Source organism: Balaenoptera ricei, chromosome 21 (assembly GCF_028023285.1).
Source record: "Balaenoptera ricei isolate mBalRic1 chromosome 21, mBalRic1.hap2, whole genome shotgun sequence".
NCBI classification, from domain to species: domain Eukaryota; kingdom Metazoa; phylum Chordata; class Mammalia; order Artiodactyla; family Balaenopteridae; genus Balaenoptera; species Balaenoptera ricei.
The window spans coordinates 33,934,083-33,957,692 of record NC_082659.1 but is presented as its reverse complement, the minus strand read 5'-3'; the positions used below and the strand labels follow the sequence as shown (position 1 = coordinate 33,957,692).

At 45.7% G+C, this 23,610-nt stretch overlaps 1 protein-coding gene across 14 annotated transcripts in view; it reads left to right on the top strand.

Annotated features, from left to right (window-relative positions):
- Positions 1 to 23,610, top strand: part of SLC20A2 (solute carrier family 20 member 2) — a 106,681-nt gene that overhangs the window by 32,755 nt on the left and 50,316 nt on the right. Inside the window, exon 2 of one of the 14 annotated variants that reach the window (XM_059909598.1) lies at positions 17,433 to 17,582. The exons of the other annotated variants lie outside the window; for them this stretch is intronic. The gene's annotated coding sequence lies outside the window, so the exon portion shown is untranslated. The remainder of the gene's footprint in view (positions 1 to 17,432; positions 17,583 to 23,610) is intronic. 14 annotated transcript variants of the gene reach the window in all.

The following is a 23,610-nucleotide window of genomic DNA, read 5'->3' as shown; positions in this document are numbered from 1 at the left end:
TTGCTTATAACACAGAACCTGGCAGGAATTTCTTTATCAATTAATACGTGGATTATCTCCCCCCTGGGAATGTTGATTTTAATGAAACAGTTCTAACAGGGGGTAGTAGCTGCTCCCAGGCGTTAGGGCTCCATCATCTGTGGGCCCGGAGGAAGGGTTGCCCTCAGATGCCATTTTCCATTTGGAAAGCTGTATTTAAAGACTTCTTTGTTAGTATGTATTGTCTGATTTTAAATCCGAACAGCCCAAGGTGCCAACAATGAAAGGAAATGTTTCAGTGGTACATTTAGTAGGAAAAGAATGTAAGATGGGGAAAATAGAACTGAGTTCTTGGGCTATTTTTAGAAATAAACTTTTTTTTTTTTCAGCTTAAGTCTCTTTATTGAGTAGAAGAGAAATTTGCCATCCGGATTCATTGTAATTATAACAGAAAAGTCTGTAATGTCATCTTCAGCAGTTAAAGGGACTTTGTTCCAGGATATTCTGCAGAATATATACTTTTATCCAAAGAGAGTAACTGTTCTTACTTTTGACTGTTAATAAGGCACCATCAGAGTCTCAGTGGAGAGTTTTTAGAGGTATACTGTGTTTGGGTGTTAGATCCTTTTCAAGCTATTATTCATCCGCTCAATTGTCATTTAGTCCTGCGAAAAAGAAAAACTGTTTAAGATTTATCCATGTTTTTAATTTAACAGAAAGAAGTTTCCAAAGGTGTTTTTACTACAAGGAAGCATATGTTCTTTTAGGAGGAGTTACTAAAATGCTTGTAGACACTTTCCGAGTGTTTGTTTTTGTGATTTATGCGCTTTGAGAGAGTGACCTAGGCCAGGAGGTGATGTCAGTGTCAGGGTGGGAATTTGTCCTGTTTGCTGGAGCCGCGATTCTTCTCCTGCTGTTCACCCCGGGTGCCTGGTAAAGGGACAGTGGTCTCGGTGCCCTCCTGAGAAGAGGCTCTGTTGACTACTTGTGACCTTGGCCGTGACCAATCACAATGAGCTCAACCTAGAGTCACCAACAGGGGGTCCAGACGCTGAGAAACGTGGGCAGCTTTGTGGGCTGTGGAAGGAGCCCGGGACCGGTGGTTTCGGCCACGTGCCGGGCACACCTGAGCCTCCCGTAGCCCTCCTGCACTTAACTTGGTGCAGGTGTGTCCTCGAGCCCTGTTGAAGCTGCTCTCCCTGGCAGCCTGCCCTCCTGTCCTAGTCCTCTCCCTCTTAAAATAGTTACAGCCCCAGAGGCTCTGACAGAGTGACTCCTGATCGCGGTAAATTTCTTTTACTGTGACGTCATTCCTAGACAAGAGCCGTCTGCTCTGAAGCTTTGCGGGGTTTTCAGGGAAGTGGAGAGGAACCTTTTCTCTGGCTCCCCTTCATCCACATGCGGTTTTTAGTAGCTAACTGTATGGCTAGACTTACATTATCTAACAGGTTGCCTTTCGGTTGGGAGCCTAATGCATGTGCTCGGTGATCACACTTCTAGAATGTTCTCTTTCAGAAGGAACTCTTGCAGGAATAGGATTTGATACGTTGAGTTCCGGATGAAAGGAGCAGTGAGCGGAGGGGTGTCTTCAGCGCTGCCTGTCTTGGGCACAAGTGTATGGTAATAGGATCTGGTCCTCGGCAGGAATGCCGATTGCTTCTGGAAATGCTGGGACGGCTGTTACTATTTAGCATGTATTAAGCACCCCCAGAGCCATACAATGCACAAAGAAAGCATAGTTCCTACTCTCAAAGAGCCCACATGCTCAAATTAGGCGGGACAGAGCCTGGGCCGCGACTTGCACACTGAGTAAACCCGCAGAGCAAGGAATAGAAGGAAGGAAAGGAAGACAAATGGGGAGGGTCGGGGGGGTCACCCGTGGGCTGCTTTCAGTCCATCTGGGCTTCCGCCTTGTAGGATTCGGGCAGCCGGCAGTGCCACGGGGCCCTGCTTCCCTGTCTCTTCCAGCAGCTGGGGAAGTGATGGAGGTAAGAGGGGGTTGGCCCCCAGGGCCTGATCCACAGCCCCAGGTCTCTGGCATGATTCCCCACACAGGGAAGGAGATCAGGAGTTTCACCTGCACCTGGAAAGGGACTGTTTATTTTTCTATAAAGGAGGAAACTTGATACCGCATAAAAGTAAGGAGCATCTTTCTCCACAGAGTGATGTCTGGATAGAAACCTGCATTTGGGTTCCCGATTTTCTCTCCCTCTTAAACTGATACACGATTGAACAAGTTACTTCATCCCCAATCTGGCTGGGGATGTCGAGTCAACAGTTGTTATCAGTTAGAGAAGTGCTCTGAGCTTCTCTGAAGAAAGGCGTTTCGAAGGTCAGCTCAGCGTGACTGCAGCCCAGAACGGTGTCAGAAGGACAGGAATCAGAGGCAGCTAACAAGGCAAGCTCGGGTATAGGAGATTAATAAAAGGAGGATGTGGTATGAACCTGTGAGTCATTTTCCCTTTGTAGTCAACCTCATCCTATCTCTGACTAAGGTTCCGGGTCTCATTCACGGCTCCACAACTAAAAGGGACTTGGAGAGATCCCAACAGAGAACCTCAAAAATGATTAAAGGGTTGAAAAATGATGCCTATAATAAGATGTTAGGGAACGTCTATTATTTAGGCTGAAGGGAAAAAAATGACCAGGGGACTCTTGAATTGTTATTCCAGTATCTGTGTGCCTCTGGACCAGGGGATGATGGCCAATTAGTATCCAGTTCTATTGAGGATGTAAGGGTTTGGTCCAGTAAGGGTTAGGTTAGAACCGTGGTCCTCAATGTGTGGTCCTAGTACCCTCAGCATCAGTACCACCTGGGAGCTTGTGAGAAATGCACATTCTCAGGCCCCACCCAAGACCTGTTGATTCAGAAACTGTGCAGGTGGGACCCAGCAATCTGTGTTTTAGCTAGCCCCCCAAGTGATTCAGATGAAGCTGGAGGACCACTAGATAAGGTACAAAGAAGAGTATTACAAAATGGGGAATTTGGGTACTGGAAAATAGAAACGTTTTTCCTGAAGTCATCTAAAAATGGGTTTATATTTGTTTGCAGTGTTTTCAATATTCTGTCTGAAGTCAGGAGTTAAGTGACCTGTCACAGCCCCCTCTAGCCCTAACTTTGCTCTCGATTTCCTCTGCCACTGAGAGAAGACTAATAATTACCCAGGAGAATTTTGCAGTTACTTTTCTGAACTCAGTAGTTAAGACAGTGCCCATTTCAGATGAGGAGCAGATGAGATATTGTGATAGAAGTCATGCTGTGTTATATCTCCTGCTTTTGCTCTATCACAGTGTCATTAAATAGACTGTCTGCTCCCCGTGTGACTTCTCAGCAGCCACCTGAGGGCAGCTTTGGGCAGCTGGGAAAATAGGGAGCCCCTTGATGTTGGCCCGTGACCCCTCTGTGCCGCAGACTGCTGTGACAGTCCCCATTTCAGGGGGCTCTTCCCCATTTCAGAAGAAGCGTGGGGACAGGGGCAGTGTGATGCCACCCCATCTTCCCAACTCTGTCCCTTCCGCCTGCAGGATGCCATCCCTCGTGCCTGCACGGGGAGTTCCACCTGCCACCTGGAAGCTGGGGACAGGGGGACCTAAATATATTGTGGTAGTGGGTCTCCCTTAGAGCCGGAGGATAGGGACCTGTTTATCCTGTTGTTTTGTATCCGCAGCAAACAACCAACGGGACACCTAGTAGGCACTTAACACAAATACCTAGTGAATTATTCCGTTGCACCGTCCAAGGCCACAGGTGCTCCGCCCTTGCCCGTGTAATTAATGATCTCGAATCGGGCAGCTGGCAGTTCTGACCCTCCCCAGTCCAGGTACTTACTCCTGAGTCCCTCTCCTCCCCCCGCAGCCCCCCATTTTGCACATAATAAAAATGCATCTTAATTTAGTTGTCTTTGCCCTTTTGTGTATTTTTCCTTTGTACTTTTGCTTGAAGGAGTTGTCTGGGGTTGAAAACACACTACGGAGAGTGTGTGTGTTACACTTTGTATAGCGTTTAGGACAATCAGGGCTTCCTGTGATCAGAGTGAAGAAAGGGTTCTCTGAGGACATGTTTTGCCAGTGCTGCCTAGAAAGTGTCACACCAGGATCGCACTGTTGTCCCCAGAGAGGCCACGTCCTGCCTTGGCTCGGCTCTGAGGCCCTCAGAGCTCAGCGCTGGGAACGGGGATAGTGGCATCCTTAGCTTTTATAGCTGTTCTTTATCACACATTTGCAGAGTATTCAACATTCCTTCAAGTGAGGGCAGTCTGGCATAGACTCGTTTGCCTTGTCATGGGAGACAGAGGGTGAAGGTGGCAGGTGAGTATTCCAAGGCTGTCACTGAGTCTTCAGACCTCGTTATGTTGGAAAAAACTGACTTCTCAGACATGAGGCCGCGTGTACTGTCACGTTCTACATCTGTGTCCACGCACAGAGTATGTGAGACCTGGTCCCTGTGGTGGTTGCACACAGAGAAGACAGGTTTGTCTTAGTGATTCAGAGAGCAGAGACGACTGACTTCTAACGCCCTGGATCAGTCTCTGAATAGAAAATACTATCTTTAAAACCTCTGAACTCTCAATAACTATATATCCAGTAGAGGAAATCCAAATGGCTGCTTGATTTGGTTCTTCATGGTAGCAGGCAAAAGGCTATTTTCATTTCTGTACAAAGAGAAATGACAAAATAGTGTTCTTCGGTATTTCGCCCTGGCAAAAGTAATTTTGTTTCTAAAATCCGTCATATCTAGTCCACAGATGTGTCATTAAAAATGAGAGTGATGGGACTTCCCTGGTGGCGCAGTGGTTTAAGAGTCTGCCTGCCAATGCAGGGGACACGGGTTCGAGCGATGGTCCGGGAAGATCCCACATGCCGCGGAGCAACTAAGCCCGTGCGCCACAACTACTGAGCCTGTGCTCTAGAGCCCGTGAGCCACAACTACTGAGCCTGCATGCCACAACTACTGAACCCACGTGCCACAACTACTGAAGCCCGCGCGCCTAGAGCCTGTGCTCCGCAACAAGGGAAGCCACTGCAATGAGAAGCCCGTGCACCGCAACGAAGAGTAGCCCCAGCTCGCCACAACTAGAGAAAGCCTGTGCGCAGCAACAAAGACCCAGCGCAGCCAAAGATTAATTAAATAATTAATTTAAAAAAATTTTTTTTAAATGAGAGTGGTTAAATGGTTTGGGATTAACTTTGTCTCATGGTAGTTGTTGAGTCAAAAAATTTAATGTCTTCGAAAGGACAGGAAAAAAAAACTCTTTAGCTGGTTATTAGACTACACAAGAATTACTCACCTAATAATTCAATAAAAGATCCCCAGAGACAACCAAGTAAGGTACAGGTTAAATAATTTATGGTGTTGCCATATAATGCAACACACTGCAGCCATTTGAAATGATGATGTTGGATGTACATGGAGTAAAACTATCAGGTTACAGAAAACGTGTATCACCTCATTTTTTGAATGGAAGGCATTTTTAAATGGGCCAGTGGCTTTAATTCCTGTTTTAAAAGGAAGGCATTTATATGTACATAAAAAAAGAATGCAGTGCACCAAATATAAACAATAGTTATGTGTAGGAAATGAGCTCACGCATGATGTTTTTCCCCTGGCTTTTTGGTTACCTGTATTTTAGACTCTTTTTCTTCAACGAGCATATATTACTTATGTAATAATGAAAAACTTTCTTTTCAAAAAGGAACTATTGTAATTAATTTCTTTTTAATAAACTTATTTATTTATTTATTTTTGGCTGCGTTGGGTCTTCGTTGCTGCGCGCGGGCTTTCTCCAGTTGCAGCGAGCGGGGGCTACTCTTCGTTGCGGTGCACGGGCTTCTCATTGCGGTGGCTTCTCGTTGCGGAGCACGGGCTCTAGGCACACGGGCTTCAGTAGTTGTGGCACGTGGGCTCAGTACTTGTGGCTCGCGGGCTCTAGAGCACGGGCTCAGTAGTTGTGGCGCACGGGCTTAGTTGCTCCGCGGCATGTGGGATCTTCCCGGACCAGGGATCGAACCCGTGTCCCCTGCATTGGCAGGAGGATTCTTAACCACTGCGCCACCAGGGAAGCCCTGTAACTCATTTTTATTTTGACTTCTATATTTTATTTAATTCACCAGTGGCCTCCCAGTGGCTTACATGATTAATGCCTACCCCTGTGGATAAAACTAGTGCACCAAAGTGTACACAAAAACAATGGTCATTTTGCAGTGGTGGGCTAGGAGCATTGTTCCTTGCCTTACTTTCTCCTTTTCCATATTTACCAAAAATTTTATATGCACGCATATTATTTTTACAATGGAAAACCGTAAGGCAGAGACTTGAGATCTTGTTTCTTGGGAAGAGGCCCACATAGGCTGATGTGTAGCAATTACCAGTGAAGGTTGATCCTGTTAATTCTGCAGTGTGAAGGGCATTCAGCAGGGGTCTGCCGTCACTACTGGGTGCTCTGGAGGTTCCGTGAACTCTCACATGAATGTCAAATTGGCCAGGGTCTCAGGTTCAGTGTTTTGTGGAGAGCAAAGACAGGGAGCTGGGGAATCCAGCATATTTAAAAAGTCATTAAAATGGTATGCCTAGTGTTACGATTACCCACTTAAGTTTTGTCAGGGGCCATCCTTCTGGATCGTGGATCCAGAGTAGTGGGTGGTGGAACCATGTGCTGGGGGCTCGGGTAGTGTTTCCACAGTACTTAGCTGTGTGGTATCTGCGTGTGTCTCAGCAGCGTTTACTGAGGTGAGTGATGGCCCTGTAGGAGAGCACCGGCTGTCTCAGTTACTTCTGCCACACGCTGCCAGGATGTCCTTGTGGCCTTAATCAGAAGGCTGTTTTGGGGAGCTGCTTTGGTACGGGTGGCCGTTGATTTAGGAAAGTCTTGAGCAGAAGCAGGAGACCTCCCTTTCTACTCGCTTTGTATGGTGAGTCGAGAGGGTAAGTCCTTTTGATGGTTATGTAAAGGGTCTCTCATTTCGTCTATTCCTAAGCCTCGGACCAAATGCGTGGATCCATCCCCAGGTTCACTTGAAGACGGAGGTCTGGACTGAGATTCAGTTGAATCCACTGTCAACAGGACTGATACCTTAAGCTTAATTTAAAGCCAAAGAGCCTTGAGAAACCAGAAGGAATCTAGGATCCTGTACAACCATGTTTTGACCTAGTCTTTGGTTCAGAACCTTTGTTACTCATCAGGAGTGTTTCCTGGAATCCTGAGAACTGAGAAAGCTGGTTTTTCAAGTTTCCTTCCTACTGTTTTCATCCTTACAAGGAGCGGTCTTCTCCTCATCCTCTCTTTCCTTTCTTCATCATCTTTGTCTCTTTCTCCTGCACTTATACAGTAGGAATCATCTCGTAATCCTTCTCCACACTCTTGCCTCCCCGAGGAAGTAAAGACACATCCCCCATGGGTTTATCTTCATTTTCTCTGGGCAGGGGAGGGGAAAAGAGCAGTGGGTGAACGGTTTAACCCAGATAGTCAGATAGTCAGTGGATGGAACCCTGTTCCCAGTGAGGACTGTGGAGGCCACTTCCGCACATCCTGGCCACCAAGCGGTTCCAACTTCAGTGAGACACAGAGCTATCCGCACACAGTGAGAGCACAGATGTGTATCAAGATGAATAAGCAGGTGGTCACAGTTTGATTGATAGAAGGCTTTGCCAGTTGAGTGGCACGAAGGAAGAAAGAGAGCATCTTTTTAAAAGGGATAAAGCAGGGACTTCCCTGGAGGCGCAGTGATTAAAAATCCATCTGCCAATGCAGGGGACACAGGTTCGAGCCCTGGTCCGGGAAGATCCCACATGCCGCGGAGCAGCTAAGCCCGTGCGCCACAACTACTGAAGCCCGCATGCCTAGAGCCCGTGCTCTGCAACAAGAGAAGCCACCGCAATGAGAAGCCCGCGTACCGCAATGAAGAGTAGCCCCCACTCGCCACAACTAGAGAAAGCCCGCGCACAGCAACGAAGATCCAACGCAGCCAAAAATAAATAAATAAATTTATAAAAAAATAAAAAAAAAATAAAAGGGGTAAAGCAGATAAAAGTATTTCATGAAACTATAGACTACATTAGAAAAGGCAGGAAACTGGTGGCTGTCGAGGGAAAGGGTGGCTTTTGTAAGAGCAAGAGGAGAATGAATCTTGGCTTAAAAATTTGGACCGAGTTTCTTCCTTTTTGTTTTTTTCTTTGTTCATTCCCTTTTTGTTTTGTTTGTTTTTGCCTTTACTCTGAAGATTAAAAGCAAAAATGAGAGGGTACGGATGTACTCAACGTAGCGAGGTGGTTGGGAGTTATAAATGAGCTCATCTACTATCATAAAGGTTTAAAAAAAAAAAAAAAAAAAAGAGGGATTGCTTTCAACTTGACCTGAAATTAAAGTGGTGGCCGGAGCGGGAAGAGAGGCTCGCTGAGTTGTTCTGTCACTCTGTGCCTCAGCCTGCTGTGCAGACTTGAGGATCCCTGGGGACCCGGCAGGCAGTGGGTCCAGCCTCACACCTCGTCTGTCAGGCCTGATTTTTGCCATCTCTACTTTTGTTTACATTCGTTTGATTTTTCCTTGATCTTTAAGTCATAGTGTCTTCAGGCTCTGTGGGCCTTGTCAGTAACAATTAAGGAAATCCAGAATTTTTACTTGAAGAAAAATGACGACGCCTAATCCAGAAGAGACTTCTTTGGTCAGGTATAAAAGCTTGACCTTATCATACTAACTATTAAGCATTAGAAGGATATGGTTTTTTAAGTTTAGTTTGTATTGTGTTCTGAGAAGAAATGACCCCCAGTAGGCAATAGTATAATAAAAATTTTGTTTTCTATCCCCCTATTAAATATTAAGTACTGAACTTTTAAGAACCCAAGTGATCAAATTGGATCCAGCTGTGTAAGAGCAGTACCGGTGTAGAGGTATCTTTTCTTAAAAGGCAAATCCAGTCACTTAAAAATTTACATACAGTAAAGTTCACTTTTTCTGGTGTACAGTGGTATGAGGTTTTACACATACTCAGGTTTTTATGGCCACCAGCACAGCCAGGATACATAATAATTCCAACTCTGTGCAGCTCCTTTATATTCAGACCTTCCCTCCACCCCTTGCTCTCTGAACTGTGAAAGTAGTCTCTAAGCCCCAAACGTCATGGTAGAGGGTGAAAATCTGACTAGCTAAGGGGACTTAAGCCCAACCTTTGACCGGTAAGTGTCTTATGCTGTCCCAAGGGTGATCCCTAGCAAGCCAGACTGAAGTATATAAAAGGGAGAAATATCTGAGCAGGGACATCAACAGCTGTACCCTGTAGGGAAAGTGGACTTCCACAGAATTAGTCCAGCCAAGTAAACAAACAACCAGATAACAACAACAAACCTCTGGTGGGGACGGAGTAACCAGTAACCAGAGTGGCTACAATATATTATCTAAAATGTCCATTTTTCAACAGAAAATTATGGGACATGTTAGAGAAACTGGGCAGTAGAGACTGCTTTTGGAGGGGCCCAGTTACTGAACTTAGCAGACAAAGACTTCAAAGAAGCTATTATTTTATTTTCTTAGTTCGAAAGCTAAAAGAAACCATTCTTAAAGAATTAAAGGAAGGTGTGGGAGCAGTGACTCATCGCATAGATAGACTATCCTTAAAGAGATAGAAAGGATAAAAAAAAAAGGAACCAAATGTAGATACGACACCAAAAGCAAAAGCAGCAAAAGTAAGGACAGATAAATTGGACTACCTCAAAATTAAAAGCTTCTGCACATCGAAAGACACAATCAGTAGAGTGAGAAGCCAACCTACAGAATGGGAGAAAGCATTTGTAAATCATGTATCTGATAAAGGGTTATTATCCAAAATATAAATGTGTAAAAAACTCCTACAACAACAGCAAAAAACAACCTGGTTCAAAAATGGGCAAAGGACTTAAACAGACATTTCTCCAAAGAAGATTTACAAATGGCCAGCAAGCACATGAAAAGATGCTCACCATCACTAATCATTAGAGAAATGAAAATCAAAATCACAGTGAGACATATCACCTCACACCCATTAGGATGGCTACTATTAAAAAACAAAGTAAAATAGAAAATAATGTGTTGGTGAGCATGTGGAGAAATTGGAACCTTTGTGCACTGCTGGTGGGAATGTACAATGGTGCAGCTGCGGTACACAATAGTACGGCAGTTCCTCAAAAAATTAAAACCAGAATCACCATACAACCCAGCAATCCCACTTCTGGGTGTGTATACCCGAAAGAATTGAAAGCAGGGACCTGAAGAGGTATTTGTACACCCATTTTAATAGCATTATTCACAATAGCCAAGAGGTAGAAGCAACCCAGAGGTCTATCAGCAGATGAATGGATAAACAAAATGTGGTGTATACATACAATGGACTATTACTCAGCCTAAAAAAACGAAGGAAATTCTGACACATGCTACAACATGGGTGAACTTTGAAGACATTATGCTAAGTGAAATTAAGACAGTCACAAAAAGACGAATACTGTATAATGTCACTCATATGATAGAGTAGTCAAATTCATAGAGACAGAAGGTAAAATGGTGGTTGCCAGGGAGAATGGAAAATTGTTGTTTAATGGGTATAGAGGTTCCGTTTGAGGTGAAAAGTTCTGTAGATGGATGATTGGGATGTTTGCACAATAATGTGAATGTACTTAATGTCACTGAACTATACACTTAAAAATGGTTAAATGGTAAATTTTATGTTTATTTTAACCACAATTAAAACATTTTTTTAAAGTGGATATTTTCGAGTTGAAAAGTACAGTAACCAAAATGAAAAACTCATTAGGGGGCTGCACCGTGGATTTGAGTTGTCAGAAGAAGGAATCAGCAAACTTGAAGATAGAGTGACAGAGATTATCTGGTCTGAAGAACTGAAAGAGAGAAGAATGAAGAAAAATGAACAGAACCTCAGAAAAATATAGGCCACTGTTAAGTGTCACAATGGGAATACCAGAAGTAGAAGAGAGAGAAAGGGGCAGAAGAAACACTCAAAGAAGTCACAGCTGACAACTTCCCCAAGCTGATGAAAAACACTAACCTGGGCTTCCCTGGTGGCGCAGTGGTTGGGAGTCTGCCTGCTAATGTGGGGGACACGGGTTCGAGCCCTGGTCTGGGAGGATCCCACATGCTGCGGAGCGGCTAGGCCTGTGAGCCACAATTACTGAGCCTGCGCGTCTGGAGCCTGTGCTCCGCAACAAGAAAGGCCGCGATAGTGAGAGGCCAGCGCACCGCGATGAAGAGTGGCCCCCGCTTGCCGCAACTAGAGAAAGCCCTCGCACAGAAACGAAGACCCAACATAGCAATCAATCAACCAATCAATCAATTAATCAATAAAATAAATCTTTAAAAAAAAAAAAAACACTAACCTACACACCCGGAATGCTTAACAAACGCCAACGAGGATAAACACAAAGAGATCCACACCCAGACATATTATAGTCAAAATTTTGAAAGTGAGAAAATCGGAAAGCAGCAAGGGAGAAGTGACTTGTGGAGTATGAGGGAAGCCCACCAAGACTACAGCTGATGTCTCATCAGGAACAGTGGAGGCCCGCAGGCAGTGAGAAGACGTGTGAAAGTGCTGAGAGAGTCCTGCATCCTGCAGAGCTGTCTTTCGAAATAAAAGCATTCCCAAGTAAATGAAAACTGAGAGAATCCCCTCCTAGCAGATCTGCCTTACAAGAAATACTAAAAGAAGTTCGTTAGGCTGAAAGGAAGTGACACAAAACAGCAATTTGAATACACACAGGAACTCCAGTAAAGGTAATTAAGTAGGTAATGATAAAAGACAGTATAGTTACATATTTTTCTTAACTGATTTAAAACATCAGTAAAGAGTAGCTTATATCTGGTTGCTTTCTGGTTATTATAAGAAAGCCCTTTATGTTCACATCAAAGCATCCTCCCCAGCTCTAAGTTTTCTGAAGGAAAAACTGAGGCAGAGGGAGCTAGTGACTTGCCCAGGAAAGTTTATCTTAATCATGCATAAGGAATGAAGTGCCAGGAGTACTCTCAGAATCGGGAAATTATTTTCAAAGAAATCTTATAAACTGTCTTATCTTTCTTATATTTTTTAACTTCTGTCTCCGTGGTCCTTTGAAGGTGATATCAAGTAAATGCTTATGGTTTCCCAGGGCTTCCCTGGTGGCGCAGTGGTTGAGAATCTGCCTGCCAATGCAGGGGACACAGGTTCGAGCCCTGGTCTGGGAAGATCCCACATGCCGCGGAGCAGCTGGGCCCGTGAGCCACAGCTACTGAGCCTGCGCGTCTGGAGCCTGTGCTCCGCAACAGGAGAGGCCGCGATAGTGAAGAGGCCCGCGCACCGTGATGAAGAGTGGCCCCCGCTTGCCGCAACTGGAGAGAGCCCTCGCACAGAAACGAAGACCCAACACAGCCAAAAATAAAAAATATAAAAATAAATAAATAAGACCTGGTGCAACCAAATAAATAAATAAATAAATATTTAAAAAAAAATGCTTATGGTTTCTTAATTTGGTAACAAGACTTTAATTTCATAGTCTCAGAGATATGAAGAACTGCTAAACTTTCACCTGATTTACCAACCAGATGAACAATTTATGGACTTATTGCCTTGTTTAGGCTACTTACACTGCTCTTTTGCACTTACTGGTGGAACTGAATCAAGTTTGCAGCCTTCTGATGAGGCACTTCAGAGCCTTGAACAGACTTTGCTACATCCCAAAAAGTCCAACTAAATCATTTTAATAGCTATCTGTCCTCTCTTGCTTCTGCTGCCTAAGAACTATTGCTTAAGAACCTCTGGAATGAGAACAAGAAATATGGGGCTATAAGTTGAGCATGGAAAATACTTAAGATAATAATCTTCATCTATCAACTCTTCTATTTATACTAATGTTCCATTAATAGAAATAATATGTAGTGATATCAGGAATCAATGTTTTTGTGTCATTCACATTTTTATTGAGCTTCCATTACACTTGGAACAGAATTAGCAAATAAATATGTAAGAACCAAGATATCTATTTATATACATAGTTCCATTTTAAACTGCGGCTGAAGGGAAAGTATTTCCCTAATATAGTTCCTGGAACTTAGCCAAGCAGCCCAACACTTCAGGGCACAGAACTGGAACAAGTGATCCTAGGTTTGCCAGTTGATAGAAGGGATGTGATGTTAAGTGATTTGCTCATGAAAACGCATCTATTTTTGGTTAGGAGTGAAGAAAAAAATTTACCTAGAATATTTGGAGGGAATCTGTCTATAGTGCCTACAGAAAGGGAAAAACGTTCAGAAGCCACTTCTGTCTTGGAGTGGGAGAAAATGTGTAAAGCTCAGCTGTTCTAGTCCCTGGCTTTCAAGCAGTATTGCACCTAAAACACTCCGCAAGATGGTAATAATCTATTTTTCAAATCTTTTTCAAATCTTCACTGCAAGTAGTTCCACATTTCCAGTGGGAGCTTATTGCAGTGTGTGGCAACCCATTCAGTTACAAAGTTTTTTCCTCCTGAGTGTAGTTTTTCTTATTATAATGAAAGACTTTTTTTAAAAAATTGCAGTATAATTGCTTTACAGTATTGTGTTAGTTTCTGCTGTACAGCAAAGTGAATCAGCTCTATGTATACCTATATCCTCTCCTTCTTGGACCTCCCTCCCACCCGCTAGCCCCCATCCCACCCCTCTAGGTCGTCACAGAGCACTGAGCTGAGCTCCCTGTGCTATACAGCAGATTCCCACTAGCTAGCTATTTTACTTACACATGGTAGTGTATTTATGTCAAACCTAATCTCCCAATTCGTCCCACCCTCCCCTTCCCCCTCTGTGTTCACATGTCCGTTCTCTACGTCTACGCCTCTATTCCTGCCCTGCAAATAGGTTCGTTTGTACCATTTTTCTAGGTTCCACACGTATGCGTTAATATACGATACTTGCTTTTCTCTTTCTGGCTTACTTCACTCTGTATGACAGACTCTAGGTCCATCCACGTGTCTACAAATGACCCAATTTCGTTCCTTTTTATGGCTGAGTAATATTCCATTGTATGTATGTGCCACATCTTGTCTATCCATTCGCCTGTCGTTGGAAAGAGTGTTTGCTGTATCTCCAACTGGGTAAAGAGTGGCTGATAATGTATTTCCTTTTGGTAACCTTTTCATGGAATCACTGAATTATCCGTTTAAAATGGAAACAATAGGTAGGGGCTTTGTTGCTCTAACCCATCACTCAGTCATTCAGATCCCATTTGAACACCTCCAGAAAACTAGAACTTATGCCTCCTGAGGCCGTCTTTCCGTTTTTAAGAAATATTTTTCATGTAAGTCATGTAGGACCTCCTAAATCTTCCCTTCTTCAGGCCAAATCATCCTAACTCCTTTAACTTTTAATTCATTTGAATTAATTTTGCTCTTATTTCTTCATCCTTTAAAAAATATTTTTACTTCCTAGGTTTAGACAGTGCCTTCCCAGGGAGCAAAAGGCTATGTGGAAAACATCTGAATAACTCACACGCTTTATGAGCCAACAAGAAATTTAAAATGTCAGAATGACAAAAATGCAGGAGGGAGAGTGAATATATCCGGAACGGGGCCTGGTACAGAAGGGCTGAGCCCACAGGCTCTGCAGTGGAAACTGTAGCTAGAGGACCAAAATAAGTTTGTTCATGTTCCATAAATTCATGAAGGCCGTCGACTGCACTGCTCAGGAGAGGGTCAGAAATTTCCACTCCTTCTCCCCGCAGGACAATCCTGTGGTTCATAGTTCCAGGCTAAACCGCCTCTTCCCGGCCCTGTGGTCTCTGGATGATGTAAAATAACGGAGCTGGACAGCACTTGAGACATCAGCTGACCCTGAAAACGTTCCAGGGTGCAGGCTCTGCAGCCTTCTTGGTAACCCGCTCTCTTTATCACCCTCTGCTCTTTCCCCATGGTCTCTGCCTCCCCACCCCTGGCTGAGGCCAGGACCTCAAGGTGTCCCAACCCCCGGGGTCAGGAGTAGGGTCATTAAGAAAGCCCGATGCATGTCAGCCAGGGGCATCACTTCCGCTGCCTTCGCACGGGTTTCGTTTGAGCGCCGCCTACGTAGTAAGTGGATAATCACAAGCTGTACTCTCAGTTAGGACAGTCACATCTTCAGAAGGACCAAAATTGGAATAGATAACTTCTAAAAGTCCCTCCAGATCGAATGTTTTATGATTCTCTAATTCTGTGAACCAAGATAGGCTAAAAGAGTTCATCCTAGGTTGTTTCTTGTAAACATTAACCTCAACTACTGTGAAGTACTTGGACCAGCAGGAAATGTTCTTATTCTTTGGGTGAAGTTCAGTCCTGATGGCCAAAGCCTCCAGAGGAGCATGAGAAGGCTGAAGAAAGAATCCAGAGAAAGAGCAAGTGTGACCAAGGAGGAACCTTTAGACTCCTGCACATCGAGGCCCCAAACCATGCAGAGACCTATCCACCGAGGGCTCAGACACCACAACGAAGGGACAGCCTTGAAAGTAAAAAACAAAGATAAGATAAATGAAGAGAACAGAAGACGTATTCTGCATCTTAAGTTGTGGGTCGTAAGGAAGAAAGAATTGTCTGAGAGGCCTAGGCTGAAAACAGACAGATTCATGTGAAATTCATTTTCTTTACTAGGAAAAACTAAGCATGTTTTTGTTGTACATGCCTAACTTTTAAAAAAAAGTACTTTTCTTTGTAGTGTTTGAACTTTTTTTTTTTATTCATAAAAGTAGTAATGGCTCATTGTAGACAATTTTCATAATATCAAAAAATGTAAAGAACACCTAGAGAGAGTCGCTCTTATTGGGCGTGTTTCTTTAGTCCCTTAGCCCCCGGTGCATTCTTAAACACGGTTGAGATATGGCCCAGGCCATTTTGTGTACTGATTTTTCACTTAGCATTATTACTATGTTCCAATGTCATGTAAAACTCTCAAGTTACACCATTTTAGTGACTACATAATATTTCGTCTTTAGAAGTCACCCGTGTTTCCTCAGCCATTCTCCTGTCTGGGGACAGTTAGGTGGTTTCCTCTTTTTCATGATCATTATAAACGACCCTGTTAATAAACATCTTTGTACATGAGTATTTATTCACATTTTAAATTATTTACTTGTTTTCTTGAACTTTTGAGACTGATGTCATAAAGTACACCATTCCCTACCTGAGTCCTCCTCATTCAAGGTAGAGGACTGGGATGGCCCAGCCTGGCAAGTGTACAAGCACCGTTCCTCGTATGAAAATAAACACCGTTGCTCGGAACTGTGTAAATCATTTCTGACTGTACTTTTGGGAGATGACATTACTGGACTGATTTTCGAGTTTGGTATTGGAGTTGCAAACACTTTTGTGACACTTTTATTATCTCATGCTCTCATCTACTGTAACTGACCTCCTGGAAGCTTTGGTACATGAGATGTCTGCAAGTTCAGATTTAAAGCACCTGCAGTCTGTGGCCCTCCACAGAAGTGATTTTCAGCTGAAATGCTTAGATTTGCCCTAACCTTGAATGCTCTTGAAGGGTACCTCTTTTTGGGTCCTGCGGAACTGATGGAGACTTATCTCCACGGGAAGGCCGGCTGTTCTTTTCTCTGTGGAGGCACTAAGTGCCCGTCTTGAAGGGCGGTCAGCAGGCTCTCCCAGCAGCAGGCCTTCCTCTCTCGTCTCTGGCCTCGGAACAGCTGCGTCTGAGTCCCTTTCTGTGGGCTTTCCCTGTGCAGTGCAGCCTCCTTCTCTGATCTGGTGTGCTCTTTGCTTCTCCACACCATTGTTTGGAGCAAGGGTGACAGCCTGCCCCTGACCCCTGGCTCCGTTGGTTGCACTGGCCGGTTTTACTGTGTCTGAGTGGAATGTTCCTTCTTTCCTCAGGTAAGGGAGTGGCTCTTTCTTTCTGTTTTTAACTATTTAACTTTTGTACTTTATCCTAAGGGACTTGGGGGTTGGGGGGACAGTGTGGCAGTACAGGAAGGGAAAATATCCAAGAAGACCCTGTTGTTTTCCTTCTTTTTTTCCTCAGCTCTGTTGAGATATAATTGACAAATAAAATGGTAAAATACTACCATTTAAATGTTAACAATTTAAAGTGTACGCCGTGATGATTTGATACGTATTTGTATATCTACATTGCGAAAGGATTCTTGCCATCTCGTTAATTAATGCATCCATCACCTCACCTATTTATATATTCCAGTGTTATTTTCTAATCAGCTTGATTGAGGCATAATTTATATACAGTCAAGCCCACCAGTTGTAAGCGTACAGTGCCATGAGTTGTGACACACATGCATAGTAGTGTAACCACCACCATACTCGAGAGAGAGAACAGAAAGTTTCCTGTGTAGACGTGTGTTTCCATTTCTCTTGGGTAAATACACCTCAGAATGGGACTGCTGGCTTGTACGCTTTGTTGTATAAGAAACCACCAAATTGTTTTCCAAAGTGGCTTTACCATTTTGTGTGGATTTTTTCTCTTCGTACCTTTTAGGGTTCTTTTTTCTCTACCGCTTCACCTCCCTCCACCCCTCAAAGAAGCTCCTGTGCCTTAACAGTGTATGTCCGTCTTCAAGCAAAGACAAGGCCAGAGTCGGCACATCGAGGAAGAAGAGCAGCACCGGAGGGAGACGGGGGCATGCAAGTGAGAAAGATCCTTCTAGAAGGATTTGGGAACCTCATGCTGTTCCAATTCCTGTGACTACACTGATACCATAACTTCAAGCTGCTTGAGGCTAACCGCAACTTACAAAACACTTTGCAGGCATTAGATTTGCTATTACTGTTCTACTTTGCAGATGGTGAGATGGGACTTACCCATGGTCACGTTGCTAGTTAGTAGCAGAGCCAGGCTTGGGCTTCAGGTTTCCTGACCGCTGCCCAGGGCTTTATCTGCCAGTAACAGCAGGTCGCCACGTGTGGATCCGTGGCGCTGAGCTGGGGGCCTTCACCCACCACCATGCTGTGTGCCGTTCTTCCCACTTTTCAGATGAGGCGTTGGTATGACTTGCCCAGGGCTGTGGAGCCAGGAGCAGGCTGGAGTGGCATGGACCCGGGGCCCTGACTGGTCCTGTGCTCTTTCCCCTTCTCCGGGCAGGAGAAACAAATGCTCCTTTCTAAGAGCAGAGAGAAAAGGAGGAGGAGAAGGACACACAGGGCTGGGCAGGGGCCGCATCTGTTGGCCGACGTCCTGGCCACTTCTGTTCCAGTTTGCGTCGTTCCCTTTTTTTTTTTTTTAATTTATTTGGTTGCACCAGGTCTTAGCTGCGGCAGGCGGACTCCTTAGTTGCGGCGTGCATGCAGGATCCAGTTCCCCGACCAGGGATGGAACCCGGGCCCCCTGCATTGGGAGCGCAGAGGCTTAGCCACTGCGCCACCAGAGAAGTCCCGCGTCGTTCACTTTGCACGTCGTACGTCATCGTTTCCAGGCTCTGTGTCCATGCTCAGTCCCCAGCGAGGACACTTGCTCCTCCTGCCTCTGTTACCTGCACCCTCTGCCTCCAAACCCCTGTTCCAGGTGGTGCCTAACCTCTGGCTGCGCTGTCACCTTTCCTTCCGACGTCATTTTCTCCCTCTTCTCCCCTCCTCGTCCCCTCTGCCCGTCCCCCTGCCTCTGCCGTCATCGGAACAGCGTCCACCTGCCTTTCTCCAGGCCCCTCTGCTCCCAGGGCCGCTCCGCTTATCTGTGAATATGCCGTTTAAAGGGGGCGGAGACCAGTTTCAGACCCATTCTAGTAATGTTTCCATTTTTTTATCATTCGTGTGAAAATGTGAAACTCAGCGTTTTCTGCCCTAAATATACTATTACTTTTTAAACTGTCTTTTTAACGTTGAAGCGTGTGCAGTCGATGTTTTCGTGAGCTACTCAAGAATGATGTTGTTAATAGAAACTCCTTATGACAAGATCTACATCCTGAATGGTGAAAGAAAAATGTTTCTGCTTTACTGTTCTCTGCAAGTCATAAGATTCCAAAAGTGAATCTCCCGTTTTATTTAAATGTTACCAGGAAAAGCTGGTAGTTTCTTTGTCTTACTAGTCAGGCTCACCCACATGTAGCAGAGGGTTACTGGATTTCACATCGTGCCCCTGAAGAGATATTTCGACTTAAGTGTCAGAATTCAAGATCCAGCCCCGGTTTCCGGGAGAGCAGGTGGTACATTTTCAGAGGGTGTGTGTGAAGCACTTGGGCCTCAGGGAAGGTGTTGGAAAATTACTTCAGAGCCCCAGGTTCTCTGCATGGGGGACCCGGCTCCCTCCCGTCATCTGTCAAAGGGAGGGCCTGGCCTGGGTGTGGCCCGTGAGTGTCAGGGAAGAGATCCTCACAGCCCAGAAGCAGCTCAGTGGATACTCTCCTCGTATCTGCTTTTGAGTGTATCAAGCTGGAGGATGTAAGCAACTATTAATTATGACTCAGCTCATGTCAGTAAATGAGATTAAGCCTCATCAAGTAGGACCTTGCCCTACTTACGCTGTTTCCTAGCTGACCCAGGAAATAAGACATTTTATAGATGTATTGAATTCCTTCTGCATCATGGGGACAGGAGAAGGACTGCGAAGTTATCGGGTGAAATGTAAGGGCAGCTCAGTAAGCATCCTTGAGGATGAGAGGTGTTCTTTAAAAAGCTGAGTTTGAAATTGGCACATGAATTGATCAAAAGAGGTGTGTGCTTGGGGAAGAAGCCAACAGTCATCTTTGGGATTCTTTTCTGCGTGGGTCTGAGCTCCTGAACAGGCCACAGTCTGCCACCGACCTGGTTGTCTGGGGCTGGTAGCCCGACTGGGGAGATGGTTATACCCCAGGCTGGGGGGAGGGGTGTGCAGGGGGGAGGGGGGCTGGAGCAGCACCTTTGCTGGTAGGGTCAGGGGTCTCCTCGGGTGTCGCCTTTGGCAGCATTTCAGAGCAGGACCCTCCCGCCCAAGCTCCTCTGTGCTCAAATGTCTATTAAGTGCTACAACTCAGCAACATCAGCGTACAAACGTGACTAGAAATATCCTGAGAACGTTTGTTTTCACCCTTCCTTTTAACATTCCGGTTTCTAGAGTGGAGAAGAGGGTGTAAGGGAGAGTTGAGGTGGATGCTCGTGGAAGAAGAGAATCTATAAGCCTCAACTCAGGAGCCCTGAGGAGGGCTCATTCAGAGCCGAAGGCCCAGACACGAGGGCAGGAGAGCTGAGCTGAGCAGCTTATTCAGAAGGCACTGAGGAAAGACAGGATCTTGTGAACAGGACGCTTTTCAGACACAGCTTATGAAACCCTCAGTACCTCCTGCAGTAAGTCAAACAGTTGAAGGGCTCTGTTCCTCCAGTGCAGGAGGTTGATGGCATCTGAAAATTGACGACTATCTCGTAACCTTCAGTCCTGTGAATCCCGGCCATTTAGGGGCTTTCACACTCGGGGAAGGAGACGGAAAGAGGAAGCTTGTTCCAACCTCCTCCCACCTCGTCCTGACCTTTTTCAGAAAAGCCCTCCTAGGAGAGTTAGAAGGAAAAAGGCATTTGCTGGAGGTTCCAAACAGCACTGCCCCTTGTTGAGAACCATTGCTGAGGACGAGAAGAGGCATTTCCAAGTGATGCTTCCACACCTCAGACTCCTCTGTCTCCAGCTGCAGGATTCCCGGGAACTCACATGTGTTGATTCTTTCCATTAACCGCCTTCAATGTCATGTCTAGGCTTCCCCGTCCCAATGTTAACTAAATATTTACCTATGTTCTCATTTTCTTCAGGTTTCAATTTTTACGTTTAAATCTTTAACTTGGTGTGAGGTAGGGATCTCACTTTTTTCTTCCTTCCAGATAGTTAGCAGCTAGCACGTTGTCCCAGCATCATTTATTGAGTAAGTCAGATTTCCCCACTGATGGGATCACCTCCCTTCAAAATCCTACTTTCAGACACCAGCACTCCCCGACGGCATCCTGGTCGGGCCTCAGCCGCTCTGAATTTGGGCCCTGTTCTTGGCAAACTCCCACTGTGGCCTCCTGCACAGTGGTCCTCTGGCCCGCCGAGGGCTCGGTTTCAGCAGTGTTGCTATCTTTTTCCATAGAGCAGATTGTGTGGTTATTTAAGCTCTGTATTTTGCTCACATTTGATAAAAATCAGTGGAGAAAGTCAGGGTGTTGGTACTTGCAATAAGAAACTGGCCGGGTAAATATCATGCAAGATAGAAATCATCTGGTCTCAGAAAAGGGGCAAGCATTTCTCCTCAACCAGCTGCTTTTGGACTTAAGCTGGTTGGCTGAGGGTTTGAGTGTGAAGGAGAAAACATAGACACAGTTGTGGAAATAAGTTATCTAAGGTCATCTAAGTAGGAGAGGGAATCCCTGCTCTGAAATGGTGCCAGGGGGACCATAAAGACAATGAAAAGCCTCACTCCACGCAAAGCTGGGCTGAGGGCATCGCTGCTGAGCTGCCTTCGCCCCTGTGTGTGCCGTGTCCAGCCACGAGCTGTGCTCAGACACCATCCTGCCACCGACAAACAAAACCAAGTACAGTGCAGAAGGGAAAACACACCCTGCTCAGTGACTTTTCAGCCCAGCTCCACAGGTAGGCGCCAGCTCTCCTCCCTCCACCGCTGTTGACAAGCCAACGCCACGGTTGGCTTCTCTGCGTTACTTCTCTTCCGCTGTCACCACCCCTACCCCGGGCCCAGGACACCCCGTCTGCGCCATGCAGGGGCCTCGTAGGCAGTCTCCCCACGTCCACGCCGGCCTCCATCGTGTCCCCTCTTCCCCCTGTGGCCAGGGGGCCTCCCAGAAGGAGGGTTTGAGCATGTCAGCACCCTTTCAGCGCCCCCTGTTGTTAGTCGGTGACCACAGTCTTTAATATGGTCCAGCTCAGCTCCCATCATGGGCCCCTCACCCCAGCTGCCACCGGTCCCCTCCCCTCATCCCGCTCCTTCCCAGCTGGGAACCGCCTGGAACGCCTCCCCCAGTCGCGGGTTGACCCCCCGTCCTTAGATGGCAGGGCACCCTCTCCTGCCCGCGCAGAGCAGGCCTTGCCGCCATCCGTGCGCTCGTGATGCTGCACGTGCAGCGAGAGCCTCCTGCCTCCGTAGCATCGGCTGCAGCTGATGGTCTGACGTGTGTTTGTCGATGAGCATCTGTTTCCCTCCCTGGATGGGAGCGCCGCACGTGCAGGACCCCGTCCGTCATCGCTCAGCATCTTCCTCGTGACGGGCACGCGGGGGCCGTGCAGTAGATATCTGTTGAGTGTTGTCCTTGTTGGCCCTCTGGGCCACCTAACCTGACAGATGAGCTTTCATCTAGAACTCTTTTATATTTTAAGATAGATAATATTGGTCCAGAATGGCTTAATTTTGTATTTTCATTTATAGAACGTTGTCTGTTGCCTTTAGAGTGGTCTTTTCCTGTGTCTCCATTGGGCCCAGAATCTCCAGGATTGCATGGACTACAAAGCTTAGAAAATGAGAAGGTGGTCAGGGCACATTTTTTATTTCATCGCGTGCCTTGTAGCATTGCCTACCCTGCCTTCCCAGCACGTGTACTCACCACATTTTAGTGAATTATATTTTTTAAAAAGATGGTTCTCAATATACGTTTATTGATTTGTGTTTTTTTTAATTTTTATTTATTTTTATTTATTTATGGCTGTGTTGGGTCTTCGTTTCTGTGCGAGGGCTTTCTCCAGTCGCGGCAAGCGGAGGCCACTCTTCATCGCGGTGCGCGGGCCTCTCACCGTCGCGGCCTCTCTTGTTGCGGAGCACAGGCTCCAGACGCGCAGGCTCAGTAGTTGTGGCTCACGGGCCCAGTTGCTCCGCGGCATGTGGGATCCTCCCAGAGCAGGGCTCGAACCCGTGTCCCCTGCATTGGCAGGCAGACTCTCAACCACTGCGCCACCAGGGAAGCCCTATTGATTTGTTTTTTATGTATTATTTTAATTTGAAAAGCACGTCACCATGGTATACAGTTTTTGGAAAGGAAAAAATGATCTCTGACACTGCTTCTTAAACTCAACCACTGTTACAATTTTATTGATTACATTTTGGTCTTTTATATGCCTTTTAACATTGCCACAATCACAGGTACTTAAACTTTATTTCCTGCTTTTTTTCCTCTAAATAACCTTAATGTTGATTGATCATTATGTTGTGTATGACGTGGTGTATGAGCCTATTTTATTCAGTTCAGTAAGCATTTATGGGCACCATTCCCGATGCCTAGAACCACTCAAAGGAACTACACAGACGTGGTACTTTGACTATATAATAATAGAACACCACCGTTCTGAGGCTTTTAGTGACATTTTTACTTCACATATGTATTAATTTTGTGATGTCACATCTTCATCCCAGGAGGAAGCCTATGACAGAGTTATTTCATTTGTTTAATAGCTTCTTTCTTCACTTTTTCAACAACTTGATTAGGGCTTACCCCATGCCAGGCGCTAGTCTGTGTGCTGGAGACACAGCAAAGTCCTTGCGTCCCATGAGGGGCCGGACAGGAGTGAGTGAGTGAATGAATGAACGAGGTGGTCAGTGGAAAAGACAAACGGTCAGGTGAGAGGGAGGGATAATGGCATGGGGGGGTCAGGGAGGGCTGCTCTGGTGACATCTGGGCAGAGAGGGACTTGGAGCAGGTGGTGAGCTGTGCAGCCATCAGAGAGGCTGTTTCTCGCAGAGGGACCAGGAGGTACAAAGGCCCTGAGGTGAGCGAGC